The 23,887-nt window shown below is 36.2% G+C and overlaps 1 pseudogene; it reads right to left on the bottom strand.

The window, feature by feature from the left end:
* Positions 1 to 22,860, bottom strand: part of LOC102278748 (nucleolin pseudogene) — a 43,629-nt pseudogene extending 20,769 nt beyond the window's left edge.
* Positions 22,861 to 23,887: the final 1,027 nt, after the last annotated feature.

Genomic DNA, 23,887 nt, shown 5'->3' on the forward strand with positions numbered 1-23,887 from the left:
CTCTGCCCATGGGATTTTCCAGTGGAGAATATTAGAGTGGGTTGCCATTTCCTCCTCCAGAGGATCTTCCCAACCCAGACATTGAACCTGCTGCTGCTGCTACTGCTAAGTCGCTTCAGTTGTGGCCGACTCTGTGCGACCCCATAGATGGCAGCCCATCAGGCTCCCCCGTACCTGGGATTCTCCAGGCAAGAACAATGGAGTGGGTGGCCATTTCCTTCTCCAATGCATGAAAGTGAAAAGTGAAAGTGAAGTCACTCAGTCGTGTTCGACTCTTGGCGACCCCATGGACTGGAGCCCACCAGGCTCCTCTGTCCATGGGATTTTCCAGGCAAGAGTACTGGAGTGGGGTATGTCATCGCCTTCTCCATCTCAGACACTGACTAGGTGATAAAAAGTTCTTATTATCTGTTTCTATACTGAAAGGAATAGTGATTGCTTGGCCCACTGTTTATGCTTTTAATGCCAATTCAGTCTTCCATACACCAATAAAGCTTTATTAATTTCCACACTAGTTATTTAAAAAGGAATACATACTGCAAAGGTGAGGATTAATTTTATTTTTTTTTAATTTTTATGTTATTGATTTTTATTTTTCTGGAGCTAATTCATCATAGTTTTATGGGAACACACAAGAACACCTATTTCTTCCATTATTAGGAATCTTGACACTGTTTCTTGAAACATAATAGCACTAGCATTACTATGATAAGGTACACTTGACTCCTTTGACAACCTGACTTCCATTTAATCTGCCACCACTTTTAATCTTAATAATTCTGTTTTAGCCTAACACTGGAGGTGATACCAGCTCTAGTTAAAGTTTTTTCAGATACCTCAAACTAATCCCTGGGCAATCACCATTAAGCCAATTTAGAGGAAAATAACATTTCTGCCATATTAGGGAAGTTATAAAATGTCTCAATTCTCCTTAAGTTTACAGTTAGTGCAGTGAATATTCTGTATGATAAGGAGAAAAATCTCACAGGACTTTGTGGATAGAAATAACAAGACTTATGAAAATTCTCTGCCAAATAGTCCATGTCTTGCATCATTTTTCAATGAATTATCCTTTGAGGTTTCATTTTAGGTTGCACTCTTCCCATTAGTTTCATTCTTCATCCTGAAAGGGGGAAAAAAAGGAGAGACAGAGTGTTCTCTGAGAATTCTATACTCTTAGCATATCACTTGAACATAAGAGCAGGGAAAAAAAAAAAGTCAAGGATTTCATTTGAATAAGAATGATTTATCTACTCAGTGCTGAAGGACATGAATACATTATGGGTATCTTTTGCATTTGACTTTTATTTCTTTCTTAGCAAGTAGATGGTTTCAGAGAATGCTTAAAAACAATTCTAAAACAGTATGAGGCATTTATTTCTCTCAGTGGCATAGATTTCTATATAAATTGTTGAGCTATACATGAAGTAAATCTCAGACTGCTCCATAAAGTTTAGACTAGTGGCATAGTTACTTTTGCATTTTTGAAGTTCACTGTACAGCTTTATAAACTTTCATGCGTTAATATACTTCAGTATTTATGATTGATAATTTTCACACTAAATAATTAGAGAGTAGCAGGGGTGTGGTTTCCATTTCCTCTAATCTGAATTCCTGGCTGAACAATTTAAGAACGGCTTCTCCCTCTATTTTTATCTTCCTGATACTTAGCATAGTCTTTGCCATATAGAAATCACATCATTTATAATGTGATGGATTTTGAGAAGCCAGCTTATTATATTCTGAATTTTGAAGCTTAAGGATTAAAAATTCATGAATTAGTGTTGCTACTTATAATCCAGGAAAATATTTTAGAAAATGTCATAAGGGATTCTAGATAGATGAGAGTATGAATAATTGGATAAGTGACACTGAAAGTTAAAAAAATTTTAAATGAATAAAATTTTCACTCCTAGGCTTGATAAATGAGGTAATTTGGGAGATTCCAATTGGATGTAGCTGTTGCTTCAGCAGCTGGAAGTTTTACCACATATTTATCCTATATTCAGACATACTTGCCTCATACTCTAAGAAGGCAAGGGCCACGAATAGTTTAGTCACCACTGTTAGCGTGGCTGCTGCTGCAGCTGCTGCTGCTAAGTCGCTGCAGTCGTGTTCGACTCTGTGCAATCTCATAGAGGGCAGCCCACCAGGCTCCCCTGTCCCTGAGTCCCTGGGATTCTCCAGGCAAGAACGCTGGAGTGGGTTGCCATTTCCTTCTCAAATGCATGAAAGTGAAAAGTGAAAGTGAAGTTGCTCAGTCATGTCCGGCTCCTAGCGACTCCATGGACTGCAGCCTACCACGCTGTCCACTGGATTTTCCAGGCAAGAGTACTGGAGTGGGGTGCCGTTGTCTTCTCTGAGCATATCTGCACCAAGCGTCTTTTCATAATGCTCTTCCTTTTCATTTTCCCTGCTGTATCTGCTTCCAATCCACATATTAAATTTATAAAGTTTCTTTCTTGTGATTATTTGAAGCAAAAGTCATTTGTTCTTAATTTGCCTTTGTTTTTTGTTTTTTTTTAGTGCCTGGTCATGTGTCAGATCAGTTAGGAAATATTCAGTCAGTTAGTGTTTAATGATTTGCAACACTCTCTGCTTAACCGGCAGTGGTGATCTTGTGTTCAGATTCTAAATTAAACTTATGCGATGAGATAGTCTTCACCCAAGACTATTAGGTTGAAGAATGAATAAGCATTAGGCAAAGTCAGAGCATGAACATCGAGAATATTGTAGAGATCATGTGATTGCAATATCAGCTTCTTTGCATTGGGAACATGGGCATTCACAAGTGATGAGACCGTGTGGGTGCAGACCACTGTTAAAGAAAATATGTTCCATGGCATTGGTTAAAATGGTAAGGTTGACTTTATTCATGACCATTGTTATAGACACAGGGCCCACTGTGATGGAATTTTACAGTGAGAGAGAGACATCAAGCCAACCTTGAGTGCCCACAGCATGGGCAAGTGGGAATTCATAAACAGAGGTATGAGTAGGGGGTCACTGGATGGAAAACTACTACATCAGGAGTAACGGGGACTCTGGCTAAATCAACTTTGCAGAATACTTGCTGAAGACAGGCCAAGGTCAGGGATCAGACATCACGTAGGGGGGTAGATAAGAAACCTGATCAGAGAGAGGGGGTGATCAGAGTATGGAAGGTGGGTTGTGGGGGGGTGTGTCTGGATAAACTGTTTTAGCAAAGTTCTTGCTGAAACTAAACTTTGCAGGGAAGTGCACAGTTGTGCCAAGGAGATGGGTTAGCAGTTTGACGAAAGCTTGGCAAACAAAGAATTGTTTTGACCACCTCAGGTCAGGAATTCAGGAGCTCATCTAGTTTTATAATTTACTAATTACCTAATTCCCTGATAAATTACTAATTATATAAGCCCCTCAAAGTTATATCCACCAGGGAAAAGCAGCACAATTTCAGTGGTTATAGGCTTTGATGGAGTTGGCCCATTTAGGAAGATAAAGAATTAAATGCAACATCATCTTCTACTGCAGAGTAGGTGTTGACTCAATATATGCCAGCTCTGCAGCATTAGCTCTTCTGATCTCTGCATTCCCTTATTCTGTCTGTATCTCTAGGCTCCTGCTGCCCTACAGATTTTTCTAATGATTTTGCAATGGACTTGCTGTTCTCATTATTTGTGATTGAAATACCTACAACTGCTTTCTGTTTTTTTTCCCCAAATTTGCCTGAAACATTAATAATTGAATTACTGAGCCAATAATGACATACAATTTTAGTGGGAACTTATTAATTACTCATCCCAAGCTCTGCTCTATTAAGGCTTCACAAATAGGCTAATATACCATGAGAGTCTGCATTAAATTAAAACCCTCTTCAGAGGTCCTACCTAGTTTGGCAAAATATTCACACCTTAACCTGAATTCTTAAAATTTGTTGTAGTAACTGTATGAAAAATCTACATTGTGAGTTCAGTTCAGTTGCTCAGTCGTGTTCCACACTTTGCAACCTCACGAACCGTGGCACACCAGGGCTCCCTGTCTATCACCAACTCCAGAGTCCACCCAAACCCATGTCCATCGAGTCAATGATGCCATCCAGCCATTTCATCCTCTGTTGTCCACTTCTCCTCCTGCCCTCAATCTTTCCCAGTATCAGGGTCTTTTCCAGTGAGTCAGATCATTGCATCAGGTGGCCAAAGTATTGGAGTTTCAGCTTCAACATCAGTCCATCCAATGAACACCCAGGACTGATCTCCTTTAGGATGGACTGGTTGGATCTCCTTGCAGTCCAAGGGACTCTCAAGAGTCTTCTCCAACACCACAGTTCAAAAGCACCAATTCTTCAGCGCTCAGCTTTCTTCACAGTCCAACTCTCACATCCATACATGACCACTGGAAAAACCATAGCCTTGACTAGAAGGACCTTTGTTGGCAAAGTAATGTCTCTGCTTTTCAATATGCTATCTAGGTTGGTCATAACTTTCCTTCCAAGGAGTAAGCATCTTTTAATTTCATGGTGGCAGTCATGATCTGCAGTGATTTTGGAGCCCAGAAAAATAAAGTCTGACACTGTTTCTCCATCTATCTGCCATGAAGTGATGGGACTGGATGCCATGATCTTAGTTTTCTGAATGTTGAGCTTTAAGCCAACTTTTTCACTCTCCTCTTTCACTTTCATCAAGAGGCTCTTTTGTTCTTCTTCACTTTCTGCCATAAGGGTGGTGTCATCTGCATATCTGAGGTTATTGACATTTCTACTTGCAATCTTGTTTCCAGTTTGTGCTCCTTTTAGCCCAGCGTTTCTCATGATGTACTCTGCATAAGCAGGGTTACAATATACAGCCTTGACATACTCCTTTTCCTATTTGGAACCAGTCTGTTGTTCTATGTCCAGTTCTAACTGTTGCTTCTTGACCTGCATACAGGTTTCTCAAGAGGCAGGTCAGGTGGTCTGGTATTCCCATCTCTTGAAGAATTTTCCACAGTTTATTGTGATCCACACAGTCAAAGGCTTGGGCATAGTTAATAAAGCAGAAATAGATGTTTTTCTGGAACTCTCTTGCTTTTTCCATGATCCAGCGGATGTTGGCAATTTGATCTCTGGTTCCTCTGCCTTTTTAAAACCAGCTTGAACATCTGAAAGTTCATGGTTCACGTATTGCTGAAGCCTTGCTTGGAGAATTTTAAGCATTACTTTACTAGCATGTGAGATGAGTGCAATTGTGCGGTAGTTTGAGCATTCTTTGGCATTGCCTTTCTCTGAAAACTGACCTTTTCCAGTCCTGTGGCCACTGCTGAGTTTTCCAAATTTGCTGGCATATTGAGTGCAGCACTTTCACATCGTCATCTTTCAGGATTTGAAATAGCTCAACTGGAATTCCATCACCTCCACTAGCTTTGTTTGTAGTGATGCTTCCTAAGGCCCACTTGACTTCACATTCCAGGATGTCTGGCTCTAGGTGAGTTTTCACACCATTGTGATTATCTTGGTTGTGAAGATCTTTTTTGTACAATTCTTCTGTGTATTCTTGCCACCTCTTCTTTTTTTTTTATTTATTTTAATTGGAGGCTAATTACTTTACAATGTTGTATTGGTTTTGCCATATATCAACATGAATCCGCCACGGGTGTACACATGTTCCAAATCCTGAACCCTCCTCCCACCTCCCTCCCCATACCATCCCTCTGGGTCATCCCAGAGCACCAGCCCCAAGCGTCCTGTATCCTGCATCAAACCTGGACTGGCGATTCATTTCTTATATGATATTATACATGTTTCAATGCCATTCTCCCAAATCACCACCCCTGACAGAGTCCAAAAGACTGTTCTATACATCTGTGTCTCTTTTGCTGCCACCTCTTCTTAATATCTTCTGCTTCTGTTAGGTCCCTTCCCTATCTGTCCTTTATTAGAAATACACTCTATCTGGTGGGATATTAACACCACCCCACCCCCCAGCAAAGGGAAAAAAACTTTGCTTTAAAAAGTAACTTGAATTTATGATGTGTAGTCTGCAGTTATTAGTTTCTTAGCTTTCCATTGTTCTTAACTGAGCCTTATGATAAGATTTATAGCCCTAGTTAACACTGATCCAGGAAATAGTCACCTTTTCCAATTTTGTTATATTTTCTGTCATTTTAAAATGTAAGACAGGTGGTTCAGTGGTAAAGAATCTGCCTGCGCAAACAGTGATGTGAGTTTGATCTCTGGGTCGGGAGGATCCCCTGGAGAAGGAAATAGCAACCCACTCCAGTACTCTTGCCTAGAGAATTCCATGGACAGAGGAGTCTGGAGGGGTCCATGGGGTTATGAAAGTCCAGACACGACTTAGAGACTAAACAACAACAAACAGGATGAAATGGTTATTTAAACTAGAACTCAGTAGCCCTGAACTGGAATTACAGTAAGCAGTGATCACACATAAAGGTTTCCTTCTATGAAAGCGATGGTGATACAGGCAGTATATATCCTTGATTAGAGAGAATGAGGAGAAAATACTGCTGCTGTAAGTACAGTTGTAACCTTTAATTTACATAAAAAATACTAAAGGGTAAATCATCTTATCTTTCATAATGTGATTATTATAGATATTCTTCTCACTAATTTCATTACACATTCTTATCTTAGAGATTCTAACATGTGATGGGGAAACAAGATGGAAATATATTCCCAAAGAGCAGATGTTATTGATTTAGAATCATTCACTTGAAAATGTTAAAATGTCAGGTTTTTAATGATATTTTATTGTCATTTGATTTCGTAGGCATATAAATCCAAAATTAACATGTGCATTAGACTTCATCTCTATAGAGGGGAAGATGAATATTTGAATTGGAACTTCTGTTCAATATAATTGTTTTCCTAAGTCTGCTCATGTCCTACCAAGCCTTTTCTTTTTTTTAAATTAATTTATTTTAATTGGAGGCTAATTACTTTATAATATTGTAGTGGTTTTGCCGTAAAGCCTTTTCATAAAAAGAGAAAGTTCTGCTTCCGTAGGGTGGGAGAGGGTGCTGGATGATAATTAAGTACATTTGCTTTTCTTTCTAGTTACAAAGTTGGATGAAAGCCCCCAGCTACCCTGAGGATAAGTGTGGCCATGAGACTGGGTACTGAAACATGGGTGGAGTGACAGGCACACCTCTTAGCCTGGATCTAGGATTCAATTCTCCTTATAATTTCTTTTCTGTAAAGCCCTGAAATAGAAGAACCTTATGACTCTAAACCACCCGCTCCCAAATAGCCACTTAAGATTGAATGCAAGAGAAAGAATGTTCTATCATGTCAAGTCACTGAGAGGTTTTGCTTTCCTTTATATTTGCAAAAGTAACTCTAAACAATAAAAGGGTTCTGACAACTTGTGCTTAACCCAGTTAAGGAAAAAAAAAAATCATAGTCAAAAAGTACAGTAATTGCTTTTGCTGCATTTTTGATGTTTTATTTAAAGTAGCAAAGTAGCATTTTAAAGTTTGTTATTCTTAATTAAAACTTTTACAAGTAATTTGAAAGTCTATGATACAGAGTGACCTATAATTACTCTGGGTCATGGATTTATATCATGAACTTTCAAAGGTGGTGAGTAAGCCAGATCTGGCTGATTACTCAGCCTAGCTGTCCAGCACCTTGCATTCCAGAACCGGTTTTATCATTCTCCCCTGTAGAACTCAAAAAATGATCAAAACTTACATTGTCATTCAATACTACTCAGTAAAAAAAAAAAAAGCTGCTTACAATGTTAAAAAAAAAGGCTATTTAAGTCATAAAATATTCTTTCTTATTAAGAAAATACATCCTGCAAAATGATTTCATACAATCATTCTATGTGTGTACTCCTTATGTATTTAAGAATTCTACTATATTTTATTTTGTATATTTTTGTTCATGAACTTTTAAATCTATTGTTATTTTAGCACAAATGAACATCATCATATTGACAGGTCTTTACAAAAATTATGTTTTAAGGAGTCTCAAATGAGATAACACTTTTAAAATATTGATGTCTAAGTGCTTTGCTAAAACAGAATGCTCAAAAGTACTGGAAACATTTTTTATGATGGGTGGCTATTCACATGCATTCTGAGTAGGAGTTGAGGGATATTTGATGTAATCGTGCAACTTTTCAGGGTAAAACAACGCATTTGGCCTTATATTCTGAAGAACGATACTTATTTGTTGTAATATCTAAAGAGTTAACTGAATTGATTTTGCTGAGTATATCTTTTTATTTAATATTTTGTATTTTACATTAAAAAATTTAAGCATAAGATAACTCCATTGAGAAATAAAAACTGGTATGACTTCAAATGCAAAGAAAAGACCACCACTGGGAAAATTTTTCATGGAAGTTATGCACCACTTATCTATTCGCTTTCACTGGGTCAGAAACTTCATGATTTATTTTGAACAAATGCTGGAGACTCTATTTTAAATAAAGTACTTAGAAATCAACTTCTTGTAATATGTTAAATGTTTTGACTTTCAGTGATACTTAGCATATCAGTTGATGTCAGAATGTTAAAAAGGCAGTGTTGAATCACAATTCAAAAGAATCTGAATAAACTTAAGGTGAGAGTCCCGGCAGATGAAGCAATGTTTGTTAAGGAAAAAGTCACTGTCTGGGATGTAGAATGTGCTTCATATGTAGGTCAAATGGATAAGAACCCACCAGAGTACTCACTTTTACTATGTTATTTGATTCAGTTAGATGAAATTATTTTGATAATAGGTTGATGATTTGTTTAACCAAGCTCAGTAGTTTATTGTTTTCTTCTAAACTAACACAATTGTATTTCCTTAAAACTACTGCTGAATTATCAAAGTATAATTAGACACAAAGGTAAATTGGGGAAGAGATAAAAATTATATTTCTAGATTTAAAACAAAGGTTGTTTACTTATTTTATGAGTCAGGAAAGAATGAACTAATTTGCCTTAAAAAAATTGTCAGGGACCTTCACGTAACTGTGATCTAATCAAAATTGAATCAAATTATCACATCTACAAATTCATAGGTGGTTCTGTTTATAATGTTTTAACCAACTAAATCTGGATAGCCTTAGGAATATCGCCTGTTATTATTAGAACAAATGCATAAGCAGAAAATCAATGTAAGTTAATTTTAAAAAGAGGCACAGCTTGCATAAGCAGCTAACTGCTGAAAGTTTACCATCCTCAATTTCAAATGGAGACTGAGTTACAGAAACTACTGAAAAAGAAAAAGGGGAAGCTCCATATGTCTTTTCCATATTGAGAAATATGTCCAAGTAAAGCAAAAGTGCAAGGCTTATCCTCTGTAATTTTTATAAGGACCTAGGGAAAAAAGTTTCCCAACTTTTTTTTTTTTTTTTTTTTTTTTTTTACAGTGAATCAATTAAGAAAGACATAAACATGATATCAGGGAAGTAGCTACCGAGCAAAATTATGGTTTAATGAAGATCCTTGTTTCTCCTTTTGGAGAATACTATTATGGAATTTGGTAATTACTTTCAAAAGAACATTGCGATAACTGTACTCAGGTTCATAAAGCTTTCATATGAAGTACATGAAGCACATTATAAACATATAAATACATATATTTTTTGTCACAACTGAACTGTAACATTTAGTATATTCCGAGAAGCTCCATCAACAATGAAAATGTTTGGGAGAATGAACCAGAGGATCAATCATGTTGTGTTTAAAGTGCCATTCTGGAAAATCCACTCATAACCCTTTACAGTAATTCTGATACAATCTATAAACACTGCAATATAATTTGGTTAAACAATAAAGGAGTGGGCCCTTTCTTTGGAATGACTATTACTTAGGGTATCTGATAGCAAAGCCCTCAAGGGTTACCAGGAAGCGTTCTGGTTTTTGTTCTGTTTCTGTCCAGACAGAATTACTCTTAGTACCTTCTTATACTTTATTTATTTTTTATGCCATATTTTATTAGAGTTGGTTTTAAACATGTCTAAACTTAAGTAGTGCTACACGAAATCTTAAAGAAAAAATTCCCTCTGATAAATCTCAAACTTAACTTGAGTCTTGGATTGTATTTAATAGAAAGATGTTAGAAGATATTTTTCCTTGGGCAGTCTGAAACTCAGGTTGGAAAATTTCTGGCTTAAGATGGTTGGACAACAAAAAAATTTAATTCTTTTTTTTTTTTCATTATGGAAAATGTTAAAGATATTAGAAAGTAGAGGGAATAATATCTTGACTCAGATTCATCCAGATCTCAACTTCCACAAATGTCTGTTTTATTTCATTTAGCAGGATCCCTTGCCCTGACACAAAGGAAAGACATATTTTGTATTAAATACCAACTTAAAACATTATTATCATTATATTAATATAATTCCATTACGTTATCATATGTATATTTAGTATTCAGTTTGTTTTACATTTTGTTAGATTTGGAATTCAAATAAAGTCCATTACACTGTATTAGGTTGTCTCTTAAAGCTCTCTTACCTAGGTTATCACTACATTTCTTTTTTGTCCTTGCTACATTTGATTGAATAAGTTTTAGTGATACTGCATTTTTACATATCTCCTGTTGAGATAGAAGTCCCTGACCCCATAGTATATACTGCATAAGCATAATTAAGAATCACTGTGATTAAGAAACACTGTCACCGATACAGCTCAGTGGAGAAGAAAACTGTGAGCACTGCTAACCCCACCTACTATTTTACATATCTGATAATAAACAGAGAAGAGTTGTCATTAATAATTTGGTGTCTTTCACTCATCTCAAAACAAATTTCAGAAATATTTCCTTGATTCTAGGCATGATCATTTAACACAGGTTGTTTAGGCAGTAATAAAGATGTCATGATGAGGTATTTTAAGCTTTTTTTTTTTTCTTTTCAGCACTACCAGTAGTATATTCCTATTCATACAAGATGCAAGATGAGTGAGCATTCAAATAATAATGGGAAATTCTTGAATTGTTATGTTATGTATTGTCACATATTTTTAATATTAATATTAGCAGAACAATACCAAAAATTATATCATGAGGTCAGTGAGGTGACCAGTACATTTATACAAGATGTAGAAAGTTTTTTTTAAATGTTTAATAATTTAATAGTACATTTAGAAAATTACTTTTGTTCTCAGTTAGGTTAAATTTTAGAATGTTATGTTAATAAAGAAATTTTTATTACCTTATATTTTATGTCTTTAAAATTTTATTAAATTAAAAGAATATAAATTCAATTATTGTGTCAAATATTGATACACACCAATAAAAATTGACAATCATTATTTCATGAAAATAGAAGTAAAAGGTTTATTCCAGCCATGCAATGTTATTATTATAGTCTCCATCATTATGTTCTATTTAATCTATCTATTTTACAATGTTTTTAACTTGCCCAAATTTAAAAAGCTAGTTAAGGTCTGGGTTAGAATTTGAACCTAGTTTGATTTCAGAGTCCATGTACTAACCATTAGATAATGCTTCCATTTTGAATGTTTGTTTCATGTTTTAAAATATGAAACACATAAAACGCAACCAGAATATTTTCATTGTAAGCCACACCCTCAAGTTCATTTAGTATATCTTTCTCAAAAGTAAATATTAAACATGAATTTGATAATTTAGACTTCAAGTCCGTTTTAATCCATGCAAGGGAATTTTAAATATATGCTCTGTTTATTGTTTTGTGGATTTCTTTTAATCCATGAATTGTTCCTTTTATCTGTGTCTAGTTAGATTCATATCATTCTCTTTAGTTGGTATATAGCCTTTCAACCATTATTATAAAACTATGCATTTATCCCTTGTTTTTCACTACTGCAAAGAATGCTGCAATATTTACCCAAGTTCCTGCTGTATATGTGTGTGTCTACATTTCTTACCTACGTGCCTATAAAATGATGTTACTGAAATGTAGTTTATACACTATTCTAATTTAATTAGACACCAAGTAGTTGTAAATGTTTTAAGTAACTCTGATAAGTAAACTTCTGAGATGGGCCCAGAGGATCATGCCCCTTGATACCCAGACTTTGTGTATAACCATCCCTCAGTATCTTGGGGGAATTGTTATTATAGTCTCCATCATTACGTTCTATTTAGTCTATCTATTTTACAGTGTTTACAGGGCCCACTCTGGTACTCAAATTCGAGGATGCTCAAGTTCCTCATATAAAATGGCATAGTGCAATCGGCCCTCCCTATGTGTCATATCCCTCCCATGATATAAGGTCATATGTCAGGGTGAAGGGATTTGTAATTGTAATTAGGTCCTTAAACTTCTAAGTTAATCAAATGGAAGATAATTTCTTATGGGGCTGAATCCTTTGATCTTTAGAGGCTCTGAAGGTGGGGGCACTGAAGCAGCAGAGGTTCTCTTCATTACTGACTTTGAAGAAGCAAGTAGCCATGGACATATTCTACGGCCACAAGGAGATAACTTCTGCCAGCAACCTGTTCCTAGCTGAAATTGCAGATGAAATTGCAGCTCAGCTGGGATTTATTGCAGACCTCTGAGACTCTCAGTAAGGGACCCAACTAAGCTGTGCCTGGACTCCTGAACCATAGGAAATGGGAAATAAAAAAATGTGTATGGTCCCAAATCACTGTGTTGTGAAAAACGGACAGCATTTTCTCATATCTTTGCATTTGTTATCTGACCTATAGGTCAGATACATATTTGTTATTATATATATATCACACAGAAATGCACGCACACTTATTCTCTGTTTTGTGTTTAACAGTTCCTTTCATTTTTCACATTCAAGGTCATAAAGATATTGTCCTATATATTTTTAAGAGCTTTGACCTGGCTTTTGATGTTTTTAACATTTATGTTTTAAATTCTCTTGAGATTTATTTTTATAGAGTGTAAGGTGGCCATCTGTTATATACAATAAAAGTCTGATATTTCTAATACCTATTGTTAAATTATCCAGCTGTTTCTCTTGAATTTGGAACATCACCAGTAACATTTACCAACATTTCAGTGTGTTTCTATCTCTTGTTAGATTTAACTTTGTTTTAAGTAAGTACCATCTGTATTTTTTCATTTTGCACATGGCTATTGTTGCTGTCAGTATAGAATCATATGGAAACAGGGAATTAATCTACATAGCTCTTACAAGTGAGAGCTGAGTGAAAGAATAGCACAACTATGAGAGTGATATGATTAGATCTTAAATGTTCCTTTTTTATAATTAAGTATACGGGGTTTTTCAGTAAATATAAATTCATTAAGTGTGACAAGTATAATGTATGGAGAAGACAAAAAATGTGTGTTTGCTAACTTAAGAGGTCTTGTCATCTCTTGAACAGTATTTAAGAAGCACATGAAAGCACTATTCATAATGGGAGTTAGTCTTACAAAATAGTTATTACCTTAGAATTTGGAGTTTAGCAAATCATTCTGAACTACTAGTATTTTATGCTGTTAACTAGCAGCATAGTCGTCTCTGGCAGCTGAATTTGTACTTTCTCAGTGGTTTTGACTATGTTAACAAGATGATCTGACACAAAGAAACACAAGAGGAAACTAAGCTGACTGCAGAAAAGTAATTGATGAAATAATATTTCTCATTTTCTTGGAATATATGAAAATATATTTACATTTTATGTTCTCTATTGGACATTACATTATTTGATATTTAGTTTCTGAGCAAGATATTTGTTACAGCTAAATTTGCATTTCAGTTCTGGAATTCCAAGAAATAATTCTGTAATAGCATTTGATGTGAAAGCAATCTTAAGAAGTTTATTTTGGTAATGAATACATATGTGTGTATATATATATATATATATGTATATATAAATTGGAGTTGAGAAAAAAGATACAGTAGGTGGCAAATGCATTAAACATTTGCAAATTGTAGACTATAAAACTTTTGGGAGACAATAAAAAGTATAGAATACCTTTGGAACTGAATTTATCTCCAGTAGAAGAAAGAAAAAGTAAAATAAGAGGAAAGTAGTTGCCAGAGCTAGGTCACACTTTTAGCTGAACACTGATGTACTTTGTCGCTGAGTTTTGCAAGATGCAACTAAGGTTAGGTAATTATGTTCATTCCTGAGTAAGGCTGAAAGATGCATTTTAAGTGTATTAGTCAGAGTCAGCTCAGTAAAATGGAAATTGCATAAAGTAACATAAAGGATTTAATGTAAGAAATTGCTTACACAGGTGTTCAGGAGCTGAGAGAGCAAACAAAGAAATGAGGTAATCCCAAACTAGGAACTGCAGGAAATTGTTCCCATGTCTTTGACTGGGAAAATGAGAAGGATCCTAGAAACTCAGAGGGGTCTCTTGGACATCCAAGTCTTAAAGGAGGGATACATTTGAAGAGTGCACTGATGTTCATTCCAGAGGCCAGAACAAACTGGAGGTGGTACACTGACCTCTGTGGCTGTGGGGGCAATATTGAAAGGAACAGCAAGCAGAAGTGGAGACACAAAGTCCCTTATCCTCACACTTTGCTTCCAGATTTTCCTCTAGTTTCTCCTACTGCCAGAATCGAATGGAAAGCCACTGACAAAGAAATAAAGGAAAGGCAGGTTATATAATCCTAGCTTGAGCATGCCCAAATAGATTTGAAGGGACTTTTTCGTAGCTAAGAGACCCTGATGCTGGGGAAGATTGAAGGCAGGAGGAGAAGCGGACGACAGAGGACAAGATGGCTGGATGGCATCACTGCCTTGGTGGACGTGAGTTTGAGCAAGCTCCAGGAAATGGTGATGGACATGGAAGCCTGGCAGGCTGCAATTCACGGGGTTGCAGAGTCGGACACACCTGAGCGACTGAACAACAACAAAGAGACAAGAGCTAAATGTGCTGCCTATTCAGCATATCCATACAGATCTTGTTAAATATACTGATCTTTTGTTAAAGAGTAACATACTTTCCCTCACTAAGATCCATGTATCCTTTACATGAACAAAGACACTCTCATCCTTTCATCTAAGATGTATCTTGGTATCCATCTCAGTGCACTAATCATGAAAGAATATTTGGGCCATTATATCTTTTAGTCTAAGTCACAAAACTTTATGAATATCTTCACAGTTTAAGGACTCAAATATAGAGTTATCCACAAAAAATAATTAAAGATAGAAACATAAAAATTAGTTAATAAACTAATTACTAGAAACACAACCAGCAGGGAAGAAAAGATGTATATAGTTACTATAATTTTCTTTCTCATATTTAGGTTCAGTGGTTTATTTATTGCCCATTTTATATTGTTTTTGTTCTCAGCCACCACCTCAGCTGGTCATTGTCTGGCAAAACAGAAGGATGTTACAAACTTCCATTCCTGAAGGGCCTGAATCCTCAGAGGTCCTTCCATTTGCTCCCTGTAGAATTCATTAACATTTCGGAGTAAGCTCACAAAAAAACCTAGGTCAAAAATATTCTCTTTGCCTCAATTGTGTAGCTGTCTTGCAATCTGTCTTTTATAATTGAAATTAGTAACTTCAGCAGTAACTGTTAGCTCCTTCTTTGCCTATCGGTTCATAGAAATGAGAAGAACAAAACACCCACAAGGCTACATCAGCTTCTAATTCAGTATAATTATTTTGGTATCACTCGATAGAAACAGTCTTACTGTTGTGAATTAAGACTTCTAAACTGGTTAACTCTATGGACATGAATGAGTAAACTCCAGGAGATAGTGAAGGACAGGCAGGCCTGGTGTGCTGCAATCCATGGGATTGCAGAGTCAGACACGACTTAGCAACTAATCAGCAACAAGCCAGTGGAGCGCAGAGTTGCAGAGAGGGGAGGTAAAGCTTTGAAGCAGTATTAGAGTCTAACAGTGAGGAAGGCTACACTCAATCCCACCACTTCATCTTTATATCCAAGCTTTTTTTTTTCCTTCGCACCACAAAATATTAGAAACACCCACCCAGTAAATAGCTCTTTAATCTTACAGAGAATATTATGTCACACAAATAATATTAGATCAGTTGCCTATCAATGCACTGTGCAGGGAGACCAGTATAATCCATGGGCGTGAGCACACCGCTGCATAAGTTTTGTTGTGAAATATATTTCTTCAAGAACATGGGTACCATGACTCTGGATAAGGCATTCTACAAGTCTACAGATAACAGTGTTGAATCATTTAAAGTAAGAAGGCAAATCCATACCCAGAATTAAAGGGAATATTACAGGGAGGGCAAATGGTTGCCTACTCAAGAAAGGGGCCCCAGTGTCATTATTTTGCTCTTCTGGTGACTAGTTGCTCTTCTTAAAGGAAGAATACTTCCTCTATATCAGGGGTCAAGAAATCATCTCAGGTTTGGCAGGCTTACTCATCAGTAATTGCAAGGAAAATGTTTTATACTGCTGAGCTCATGCTTAGCCTCCAAGTAGCTAGTCATGGCCACTTTGTACATGGGCCCATTGTGCGCAAAGCAAATTAAAGAGAATAATTGATATGCATAGATCATATAGTCTTGTTCACCAGATTATTAAAGGTTGACTCTGCAGTGGATATTCATTGATAAACATTCTAATATAACACAAGCATCTTCGCACTCTACACCTTTGAAGAAGTCCAGCCACATATTTTCTTTTCAGATCTCCAAGTCGATCATCTTTCAATTGTGATCTTTCTAAGATCCTAACAACTTTAAAGTCTTGAACATTGCCCTTGCATCATTGAGAGTTTACACTATTTTTGGTCAAAATGGAACAATCAAATGCAAGACTCAAAGTTCTGCTTAAGGAGAGCTTAGGCATTACTAAGCTGTATCAGGTAGTATCGGGAAAACTATCAGAATGTTAATGCTGCACAAAATGTTTCCATTAATGTCTGCATATTAAGCAACACCACCCGTAATCAGTTATCTGTTTTCTTCTTCATAAAACCACTAGTATTGAGAAAGTGTTCATGGATTCACTGCTGTGGAATGAAGTAAAGGAGAAATTTAAGAAGATCACATGCCCTGGAAGCTGAGCCATATGCATCTGGAATTTATTTTTATCATGAAGAGCTATTCAAGCCTGATCATGTAATAACCTATTTTTAATTGATTCTGGGTTACACTTATGCAGAAATGATTTTTATAACATGCTGGATCAGACAGAGTACAAATTATAATCAGAAATTTACCTGAGTGTATGATCAACATTTATTTTCTATTAAATTCCAATAGTAATACAAGACTTGTTTCTCAAAACTAGAAGGAAAAGAGCATGGTCTTTCTCTAAAACTCTTGAAGTCGATTTAGTGATTCTCTTATAAAGGCTCTAAATTGGCTCTATAGAATATTCTGCTTGTCAAGGATACAAAGAATATATTTGGATCTGTTTTGTCATGAGGGAAAAATAATAGAATAGCTTTCATAGCAGCCTGAAATTGCTCCAGAATCTTCTCTTGCTTTGAGCCCTACTCAAAATGGCAACTTTATGGCTAACCCATTAATGATCCATGAAAACACATTTGTATATGATTTCTTATTACCTCTAAAATTGAAAAAGCCCCTTTAAGAATTGTTCCTCTCTTTCTGAGTCATAATGCAAGATAAAAAAAAATTGTTATTTTGGAAGGTCTATACTGTACAGGTCAAGACTTCTAGACAGAAATTTCACCAAGGTCTTAGATTTATGACCCTTATTATTAATGAGTTTCTCTCCCATTATCTAAGGTGAACACCACTGGTAAGACCCATGCATCTTATAGACTTGCTCGTTTGTTTATTTTTTTTTAAATTAGGTCCAGTCAGCACATCATGAATTTAATTGACCATTGTGATTTTCCATGGGTTACAATTAAGTTCTTGGTGAACTTGATCAGTGGTACTCAAAGTAAGGTCCCTTGTACAATGGTAATTTGAAAATTCTTTGCTACTGCCCCACAGTAAGTATGTAAATTGGAAGTAAGCTTTTACTTACATTATTGTAAACTGACATAATCCACAGATTAGACATCAGATAGCACTGGAGAAATTATAGACAAGAACAGAAGAGCTGGCGTGGTCCTGGGGCAAGACTTTGAAATAGTACTGTTATTCTAGTCAGTTGACAGCAAACAACCAGGGCGACGCATGGAAATGAGTCTAGAGGAGAATAGGCATTTGTCAGATCAGTAGCTACAAACCAAGTGCTGGGTTACATTTGTTCCAGGTGAGATAAATACCTGGAGAGTATTTTCAACTGAGTCTGCCATCTGATTAAAATTTTTATAATCCACAATTTATTGTTAAGATTCATTGGCTTTTTACGTAAGCAATACAGCCAAGTCAATGAGATGTTACAGTAATCTTTACATCTTCCAAATCTTGGGGCACTGACTTTTACAATTCCTTGTTAATTATCCTGTTAAGAGTAATTTACAGCATTTTTCATACTGTACTGTAATAGCTTAAATTAATATTTTAATTAATTGTACATAACTGGACACTTTTTCTGAGTGAAAGGTGAAAGAAAATTGTATCTGGACAGTAGGTGTAAATAGAGTTTGGCCAGAATATATGGTAAATGTGTCTCTCTAATCATTAGTCAGAAGCCAATGTAGGATTCTTATTATGCCTATTATGATTTTGGAAAAGAAAATATGAGGTATATCTGCCAAAATTGAGGTTGTTTCTCAAGCGCCTGGTATATTGGTTTGGCTAAAAAGTCCCATTTAGGCTTTTACCTGCCACCTTACAGTAAAACCCAAACTTTTTGGCCAACCCAATAGATTATGCTTATTGCAATTAGACATTTAAAAACTGATCAAATAAGTACAGGTGGGTCTGCAAGCCAGCTATCTCACTGTGAGAAGTCTTTGTGTCAAAAGTCCTTTTGTCTTCTGACAATGATAGGCAGAGTGTTATTTTGGTCCTCAGAAAATTGCATTATGTTAAAAGTTTAAAATGACAGCAAAAGTTGCTCAATTGCATCCAACTTTTTGCGAAACCCACGAACTGTAGCTTCCAGGCTCCTCTGTCCATGGAATTCTCCAGGCCAGAATACTAGAGTGGGTAGCTGTTCCCTTCTCCAGGGGATTTTCCTGACCCAGGAATTGAACCGAGGTCTCCTGCATTGCAGGTGGATTCTTACCAAGGCAGCATGTTAAAGGTTAATGTCTATACATTCTCAAAATTTTTGAATAATTCTCATTTGTTGGTATTATGCCACCTTTATAAATGACCCCTGTTCCTTTGGAAATAGCTTTGGAATCATAATTGCATTTGTATTTGTCAGCATTATAGTCTTTTCATAGTGAAATGTTGCCCCTCTCAATCGAGGGATTACAGAACTTTTAATAAACTAAAACCCAGAAATTTCTTAAGACTTTGTTTCTTTCCACCATGACAACACAAATGAATCCCCTTTTAACATGAAAATTTTTTTCTCTAGCAAATATAAAGTAATGTTTTAATGTATAAACCTTTTATTTTATTGCTAATAATGCATCATTAATTGACCGCTGCAAAGATTATGTCAAACAAAGTATATTTTTACAGCTAATTAATTCTTGCTGAGTATTATGGTATTTATGATTATATTCTCTGGTTATTAAGTGCTAATAGTTGGTATCTGTTGCTCTGACTATGACTACACTCATGGAAATCATTTCACCCATCTCAGTGGTGCCATTTCTCATTACTGTTTATGGTCTACACACCAACCACAGTGGAATTTATGAGGATGATGTCAGAGCCCTCACTCATGCCTTTTAAGCCTTAGTGATGTGAATACACTTGACTTGCTGAAGGATATATCAGGCTGGTGGTTTTGCCAGTAGCACATGATAAATACATCCCAGCACTCCTAGTTCTCTAAACCTTTAGAATTTTCCTCTTTATTTTTACAAAGATATTGTTAGAATCTTAACCTAACTGAATCTAAACCAATACAATTTAGCATCAAATTTGTTTTTCAAACTGTTTTGAGTTACCTCCAACTATACACAGCTAGTCTTTAAAATCCAAAATCATTAAGTATACCCCCCTAAATAAATTCAAACTATTCTAATGTTATATTACATTATTCTGTGACTAGCATCCTTAGAATGCATTCAGGAATTATCCCCCAGGTTTCTGCTGATATGAACTAACTAAATGCTCAAGCTATTTGCAGCATAAGCTCTCCTGCTGTTCAGAAATTTGAGCTTAGTTCCCTAGATCACACTGGAATTGACTCTCGTTGTGCCTTTGGAGGTAACAAGAGGATGAGGAAGTGTGTCATATAAGAACAGGCATCCCTTCTTTAAAAATATTAAATTTGGAGATTTTTAAGATACTATTATTTTTGCCCCTTTCTCTTCTTTCTACTATTCCCACACATCTCTGAAGCTCTGCTTATTTTTTTAATCATTCTTTTACTTTGTTTTTGTTCTTCACATTAGATATTTCTATTAATATATATTCACATCAGTAGATTATGTCTTCTGCGAGTTCAAATCTTCTTTTGAGCTCCTTTGGTGATCATCTTTCATTTTTGTTATTATAATTTTAATATAATAATTTCTACTTGGTACTTATTAAACTTTCTGTCTTCTTATTAATGTTCTGTACTTGTTGAGTCATTGTTGCCATATTTTAATTTTACTTTCTAAGCATAACTGACTTTAATTTCTATGAATGTATTTATGATAGTTTTGAAGTCTTTGCTTGCTAAATTCATCATGTGAGCCCTCAGAGGCAATTTTACTGGTTTTTGTTGTCCCTTCTGTATGAGTCACTTTCCTGTTTCTTTTCATCCATCTTATACTTTACTATGGTTGTTGGTGGTGAAAATAGGACATTTTAGATAATCTGCTGAAATAATTCTGAATTATGATGGCACTGGGAATTGTTGCTGCTATTTGTTTGTTTATTTGTACAGTGACTTGCGTGGACTAATTTAATAGCATCTGTTTCCTGCAAAGTGAGGCCAGTGGTGATGCTGCTTGCTCTTTTTGTTTACTTTTTTATTGTTTTTAAGTCCGACATCCTAAGGGTCACTTGTGGGAAAACGTAACTTTGAGACTGGCTGGAGATTGGTCAGAGGTTGTGATGAAGAACATTGAGCCAGTAAAACCTTCATTCTGTTGGATGGCTCTGTGTGTGGTTTGGGGGACATATTTAAATTCAGGTGGTTTAGAAGGCTGTCCCAGCTTTTATTTTCTGCTCCTGCAAAGCTTCATTTTATCCAGTGACTTACAGGTAGTCGGGGCCCCCTCGAGTCTCTCCTAGGCATTGCGTGCTGCCTTGTACTTATGCTCAGACTTCCTGAACACTGGGGATATCTCAAAGCTTATGGAGACCCACTGCGCCCATCTCATTATCCAGATTTCTGTGTTATATTTTTGTCTTGTCTAAGTGTAGGCTTTTACACTTAAAAGTGCTTGACTTAATGGATATCACAGCTGGGATGTTGGCCTTCCCTGATTGATTGCCCTGCGGTTGCCATTGTTTCTGGCAGTTCCCTGGACTTGGTGATTTTCCTGTTCTCTCAATCTGGCCCACCCCTCAAGCAGCACAACTGCAAGTACTCTTGGCCTGCATAGCCTTCCTATAACTATTGTACCATTATGCTCAGTGGATGGCTAGCAGCAGACCCTAGCTAAAACATCACAGCATACAATTGTTCTAGCCAGGTTTTAGTACTATTTCTTTTCCCCTCATTATGGCTGAAATATGGGGAAATTTTTCTCCCATATTCTGTGGGAACTTGATCATAATCCTGAAAGTCAATCTCACAATATTGGAGGGGAGGGGGCTAGGTCCCCCTGGAGTTTTTACCTCTCAAACTTGTCCATGCTGAGCTTCCAACCATTGGTCAATTACAGTTCCACTTTCCCTACCCACCACTCGTCCCCCAGGCGAGTCTCTGCTCTGGTAAGCCATGATTCCCTGTGTTCCTTTTTCTCTGCCTCATGGGGGTGGTGCTTTGTTCTGTATCCCCCACCCATCTCCCGCCTCTTCAAGATTAAAGAAGAGTTGTTGATTTTTAGTCTGTTCAGCTTTTCACTTGTTGGGACAGAGTAGTGACTTCAAAGATCCTGACAAGAGGAACAGGAAACTGCAAGCTTCTAGCAGTATTCCTTGGATTAATACCACCCAATTTGTGTTGTGATGTGAGGTTTTGTTCAATTTCTAGGTTTCAAAAATGGTTGTTTTTTTGAACTTTTCTTCCAGTTTACTGTTGTTTTTAGGGAAAATATATGCTACCATTCAGGAAGTTCTACTCATCTACACATAATGGTGTGTATTTATAACGTACAGTGTATAATTCAACACTAGCTATTGGATTTGGGTTTTGGTATATATTCTGTTTCCACTAAACATTTTGACGTAGTAGGTAAAGTCATCATGAGTGTTTTAACAACTTCGTCTCCTAATTTAAGCTGGGGTTGGGTTAGATTGAGACTGGTTTTGATTGATTCGCATTCCTCCTATTATGTTCAGCACCAACTTTTCCAGTAGACATAGTTCCTAATGCTCCAGTAATTTTATAGGCCCACAGAAAACTTAAACAGAATTTTCTGGTAAAATCAGAAGAAAAAAAATGAAGTTTTAGTTGAAAAAAAAAATCTCAACATGTAATATTAATATATTTGTCTTTAAACCAAAGATGATATAAAATATAAATTTTATTTATTTATTTTTAATAGAGGAAGGAGATCATGAAGATAACAGTGCCCCAGGCCCATGAATGCAAACTTCTGCTAACTTCTTGCTCTTTTACATTGATTATTGTGGAATTTTGAACTTAAGGCACTCTCTTCCTTTCTACTCAGAGACATCTTATCACTTACATTGGTTTCAGCAATCAAGTGGATAAACCCTTCAACACCCTGATCTCTTTTGCTTGATATTTTCAACACTAGGAGTACCCAGTGTCCGTATACCTCAGAAACTCTCAAAATTGTTACCTGTACCTTGGCATTATTCCGAAATGCTTCGATCTGAAACAGTAGCTTCAAATTCCTCATACTTTTCATCCTTAGACTATCATTTCTGATTATTCCAGTCGTCTAATTTTGTTACTAATACTGTTCTTCAACCTCTGCTCCCTTAACTTCAGTCATTAATCTCAATTCAATCCCTTTCTCTTTCTTTCCTTAGTTAGACTATTTTCTATGATATTCAACTATTTCTTTTCAAATATGCTTAAGTGTTATATGTATTTTAAAAAAATTTCAGTACAGGATCACTGTGATTATTTGCCTACTTTTGTCCTATGCTGAGGCTTTTCCCATGCGGTTAGAGAAAATAACTCATATAGAGTGGTTGCTGCTAAGTCACTTCAGTCGTATCCGACTCTGTGTGACCCCATAGATGGCAGCCCACCAGGCTCCACCATCCCTGGGACTCTCAAGGCAAGAACACTGGAGTGGGTTGCCATTTCCTTCTCCAATGCATGAAAGTGAAAAGTGAAAGTGAAGTCGCTCAGTCGTGTCTGACTCTTAGCGACCCCATAGACTGCAGCCTACCAGGATCCTCCGTCCATGGCATTTTCCGGGCAAGAGTACTGGAGTGGCGTGCCATTGCCTTCTCCAATATAGAGTGGTACCATGACACAATTTTTTTGTTGTTGTTTAGTTGTTGAGTCGTGTCCAACTTTTGTGACCCTCCCATGGACACAACTTTCCCTATTAATTACCCTTTTATCTTCAACTCATTTCTTTCTATTTTAATTTCATATTTGAATTTAAACACAAGTTATCTTACACTTTGAAATATTCTTGGCCTCATGGTGACTCTCCTTACTGTTGTATATTTCCTCCCATTTTCAGTAAGTTTCATATAGTAGAATATATAATTTACCTTCAGTTTGCTTGTTTCTCAGTTATTTATCAATATACTGCAATCTGATCTCCATCTGAATGATTTTGCTAAAACTGATATTGATATAAATAACAAACAAATTTAACCTAATAGGTAATTTTCATCTTGTTTCTTATTTAAATTGTTCCTATTTTGTTGTTGATATTATTGCCCATTTTTCTTTCTGGAAATTTTTCACTT

Source organism: Bos mutus, chromosome 12, assembly GCF_027580195.1.
Source record: "Bos mutus isolate GX-2022 chromosome 12, NWIPB_WYAK_1.1, whole genome shotgun sequence".
Lineage (NCBI taxonomy): Eukaryota > Metazoa > Chordata > Mammalia > Artiodactyla > Bovidae > Bos > Bos mutus.